We start from the raw sequence: 5,408 nt of genomic DNA, 5'->3' as shown, positions 1-5,408 counted from the left end.
CCTCTCTTATAATTCAGCATACCCATTTGACTTTCAATCTTGTTTTTGCTTTCAATATCTCTTCTAAACTCCATTCTGCTCTTATTTTTACTTAGCACTTCTTAGTGTTCTGGGGTTGAGAGTACTCTGATGACTCCCATAAATCTAAGCCTAAGCCCTGCATAGTGTTTCACAACAACCTTTTCCTCTTCCCCCTTTTAGATGCTATGCTAGGCCAAGCATGCCCTCCTACTGCTCCATTTCTGGTTTGGATGTGGTGTGCCCTTCAATAGTTCAAATGCTGGAGAAATTTCTTAGTGTGGCAGTAGCACTTTGGAGACCTGGGGCCCAAATAAAGGTTATAAAGAGCAAGCTTCATGAGTAGGCTAAGGCCACCACACAGGAATTGGTCAGGCAGTATAGGACTGGATTTGTTCTTTTTTTTTCAAATTTTTATTATCAAACTGATGTACAGAGAGGTTACCATTTCATACGTTAGGCATTGGATACATTTCTTGTACTGTTTGTTACCTTGTCCCTCATACCCCCTGGATTTGTTCTTACATCAATGAATTACTGAAAAAAGTGAGCCTAGCCCCTCCTTGGTCTCTTGTTACACATCATTACTGTCTTCTAGATGCTCCCATCATGTAATGATATCTAAAATAAGGTTCTCATCAGAGAGACCTCTAGAACTGTGAGTGATAAACATCCTTTTTCACAAATAGCCCACCCTCAGGTATTTTGATAAAGCAACATAACCTGGACTAAGACATCCATTTTCGTTTAGGGTTAGAGTGGATTTTTTTCCTTCTATTTTCTCTCCACCAGCTACAGCAAGTTTCCTCTAATGCCCAAAGAACGAGTTTTTCTTGCATTCCCCCTGGATCTTAAGGTTTAATTTTGTAGGGAAGGTGGATGGATACCGGATGGACTGTAGATCGTGACCTTTATTCCTGTTCTCAACAGCCAAAGAAAATTTGTTCAGCATTCTTCCTAATCCAAACTGTCATGTGCTTGTCTGAGTTCCTGAGTGGAAGAACTATAAGTGAATTCAGTGTGTGTACAACATGTAGCAGTTTGTTTAAACTTGTGAGTAACTCTCATTGCAGATTTCTGTGGCTGCTTTCCACGTTTTAGCAATCGTTAAGTCATGTTTCTTTCTGCAGGCACTATTCCAACTTTAGATTAGTCACTTGCCTTTAACATTTGAGTTTCTTTGTTAATTCAGTAGTTAGCTGGGTGCCAGTGGCTCACACCTATAATTCTAGCTACTCAGTAAACTTAGAACTGAGAATCAAGCAAGGTTCTGAGCCAGTCCAGGCAAACAAATCTTGTATACTTTTTTCAATCAACCAACATAAAGCCAAAGCTGGAGACATGACTCAAATGCTAGAGTATCCCAGTACCAGCACCCCAAAATTAAATAATCAGTTTGCAATGTACCTAGTTTTCTTTCTGTGTAAGCCACCTTTTCTGTCAGCTATGCCATCAGAAAACTACTTTCATATTTCTGAAGTCCAAATTTACTAAATATTTACTAAAATAATTCAGCAATGTTTAATTTTTTAGATACATAAATCATTAACAAGTGATTTTCATTCAACCACAATTTGGTCTTCTCTGAATTGTTCAAGCACACAAATCCAAAAATTACTTAACCTTGGCTTCATTTGCCCTAGACAATAATAATGTCTTATCTCACAACCTATAACCTTATTCAAGGATCCTTTCTCAATGTGATGAAGCCTGGTTTCTCTTATCTATCTGTGTGTTTTCTTTTCCTGTAAGTGATGACATAATTTTCATGGAAGAGTATCTGCATTTTTCTTCCCCAGTTGTAGAAGGAATTTGGGGCCAACTGCTCATATCCTGTCTAGCTTAGTATCCTTCCACCAAATCATCAAGAAAAAATGTTGAAAAGAAGATGCTAAGGCAGCAACTCTTTTCTATTCCATAAGAGAAGGAAAATCATAAAGCAAAGGGTGAGGGGTAAATGGAGAGAGGAAAGGGGGACAAATGCAACCTTGATATTCAATGGTGAAAATAGAACGAGCTACATGGAGGGGATGGGTGGGGTTGGGAGAGATGGGCAAGAATGATAAACAGTGTGATCATTGATCATGATTAATTGTACTGACACACACACATATTGACACAAAACCCTTTTGTACAACTACTTCAAGATAATAATTTAAAGAAACAATGGTTCTGAAAATTGAAGAGAAAGAAATGTGTAGAAACCTATGTATAGCAACTTGTGGTAGAACCAGTACTAGGGTAGGAAAACCAGAACTATGAGGATTGAGTTGCCGGAGGCTCTGTGTGGACCAGTAAGAGTTCAAACCTCCAGTGAAACATACTTACCGAGCTGGATGACACTCTTTGGTCCTTTTACTTCAACAGTTTCAACCAGTATCTCATGATGAATAGTTGGAGAAATATTTCTTTGTACTTCCAGCAAAGGGAAGGGGAAAGTAGCCATCTGAAAAATTAAAACTTATTTTTAAGAGAAATTATTTTTCCAGAGGCTGACCTTTTACTAAAGTTACATATCATAGCCTCGTGCATCTGAGGGAAGGGAAAGATGGAACTCCAGCCACCTTTACTCCTCCTTTCCCTTTATAAGGGATAAACTGTGAAAAACATTCATGAAGATCACACCCAAAGTGGGTATCACTAAGAGACTTCCACCAAATCTTGGAATTACAGAATACTTTTCCTTCCATCACACCTTATTACTACATCACTAAAATCCTCTCTCTAGTATTGCTCTTATTCATGACATCATGTTTGACTCTCAACAAAAGGCAAGCTATACTGAAAAGTAAAAACCACAGTTTGAAGGAACTAATGACCCAAATCAGAAATACGATTAGAATGTTGGATTTAGCATGCTTGGACTTAGGATGAATATGTTGTGGAATTTAAATGGAGTCTAAAGAAACAAATAAATGACATATAATATGCAAGCAGAGATACAGAACTTCCAGAACAGAATGAAAAACATGTAATAGACTAGAGAAACACTAGCAGAAATGAAGAAAGACTTTGATGGACCTTTGGTAGATCGGATGGACATGCTGAAGAAAGTGTATTTGAGTTTTGTGGTTAATAAATAGAAACTTCCAAAACAAGCAAAAAATAGACTAAAATTTTCAGTTTAGTTTATTTTACAGGATCTCACTATACAGTCCAGGCTCATCTGGAACTCACTATGTAGCACAGACTGGACTCAAGCTCATGATACTTTTGCCTCTGACCACATAAGTACTGCGATGAGAGGCATGTTTCACTGTGCCTGACCAAAGTGAATATGTTCTAAAAAGAAGTAGCAGTTGCCTTTTCAAACAACAAAACAGTTGGCTTACATTTAAGGGAGTATAATCAGAGCCTGACCTTTAGATTAGCCAGATAGGATGAACAGAAGGGCAAACCCCCCAGAAAAACCTAGCAACCCCGTTGGTGTTGGTTGCAGATTTAGTTTGATTTTCATTCTTCCTCCACAGCAAAGTTGATTAAGGCCGTTCTTATGGGGAACTCGGTGGTTAGAGCAGGAGGTCAGGCTGAGCTCAGTTGTCAGATGCTCATGGAGAATTCATGGAGATTCATTGATTCAGGGGTAACCATCCCTGGCCCATTCACCTGTACAGAGATGGCCAATAAATGAATGAAGAAGCTGTCCCTGAATATATGAGTTGCATGGAATTTGTGAAAGAGGCCACTGGAGAGGGCAAAGTGACTCATAGAATTCATAACAGCATTTCAGTGTTCATTGACTTGCCATCCTTAGGTTCATGCTGGCCACATCACTGAAGTAAGGCAAGTAAATCTACTTGTGGGTCTCTGTACCATTGCTACTGTAAAGTAATAAGCTAAAATATATGGAAAGTATCTCTCTCTATAAATATACATAAACATGTATAAATTATCTCAAAGTATAATCTCTCTGTGTATGTACGTAAAATTGGTTATTTCTTGGCTTTTTCATATTTAACATTTCTTTTCAAGTATTATAAGCAGTGAGGGAAAACTCTCACATCCACTGCAAAAGTACTCTACATAACAAATCGACATTGCAGAGTGGCCTCTGAGTGTAACTTCTAGATGAAATATGGGTTAGATTCATAAACCTTAGATTGCAGAACACACGAGTGAGACTTTTTTTAATCTTATTGCAAGAGCCTCTTGAATTTGAGGCTTCTTTTCCCTCAGTACTGGGATTGGGGACACAGATCCATGTTCTGGCTTCTGGTGTTCACAGAGTGGTGGTGGAGTATAACTTGGGAGAGTGGTTCCCACAGCCTTATGTGGAAGTAGAGAGACAGCCATGGGCCTCTTGTTCTCCACTCAACAAAACTCTGCTCAAAGAATGGAGCCAGATTATTTCATGTGAAGATGACTCTCCTGAGAAATCTGTCCGAGGATGACATTATGTATTATGCTTCCAACCCTTTAGCAGCTGAGGAGAAGCCAGCAAGTGAGTTTGCTAGCAGGTGAGTATTTGCTTGTCCTGGTTCTAGATGTTATCCTGGAATCATAGAGAGAAGATTAAAGAGATAATTTATGTTAAATTGCCTACCACATTACTGAGCACCTTTTGAAGATGATTCTTTAACATGATTATGGGGCTTGGTAATACAGAGGTTGTCAGGTGCTAAGAAGATTACTGTATTTTTATTAGTGTATATTAATAATACAAAAGGGTATCATTGGGGCATTTCCACGTGTATTTTTTTTATCATATTCACCCATTACTCCCTCTTCTCACTATCCCTCTTTTAATGCATTTCAATGGTTCCACTATTTTATCTTAGTAAATGTATATAATGTATTTTCATCGTAGTCATTTCCTAAAAGGGCGGCTTCAGAAAAAAATTATTACAATGACAAATCACAATTAATAAACATATTGACAATTTGCGGGCATTAATGTTCCTTATCTTCTTAGAATTTCCTGCTATTTATTTGTAAGTTTAAGAAAATTCCAGCTTAGTAGCTTAAATGGTATCATTGAGCTTTGTTAACTATAGTTTCCTCATCTCATTAATGAATCTAATCATTCTTCATGTGTTGCTTTTTTTGGTGAATCTTCATTGGTTGATGGCAACAAAAAGCTCTGCTCACTCTCCTGTAGTATTTAGTTCTAACACTATCACTTAAATTTTTATGGCCATTAAGAAGCAAGCAGGAGGAAGATGGCGCCGCCACAGTAGGGAGGCACCCCAACTCGCTCCAACTGAATAGCGAGCTGGGAACTCCAGCACCCAACACCCCATCATGAACCCAGCAAAACCAGCTGCCAGAAGCAGTGGAGAAACACAGGAAACAAAAAGGTACAAAATAAGAATAGCCTATAACCTGCACGGAGCTGAAGAATCTCCGGGGTACCCTCCCCCCACCAGCCGACCCTGGCCCGAACAGGGTCA

At 38.7% G+C, this 5,408-nt stretch overlaps 1 pseudogene; it reads left to right on the top strand.

Annotated features, from left to right (window-relative positions):
* The first annotated feature begins 2,911 nt into the window (after positions 1-2,911).
* Positions 2,912-5,142, top strand: LOC125355671 (annotated as a pseudogene).
* The last annotated feature ends 266 nt before the right edge of the window (positions 5,143-5,408 follow it).

Source organism: Perognathus longimembris, chromosome 7 (assembly GCF_023159225.1).
Source record: "Perognathus longimembris pacificus isolate PPM17 chromosome 7, ASM2315922v1, whole genome shotgun sequence".
NCBI classification, from domain to species: domain Eukaryota; kingdom Metazoa; phylum Chordata; class Mammalia; order Rodentia; family Heteromyidae; genus Perognathus; species Perognathus longimembris.
This window is presented reverse-complemented; position numbering and strand designations above follow the sequence as displayed.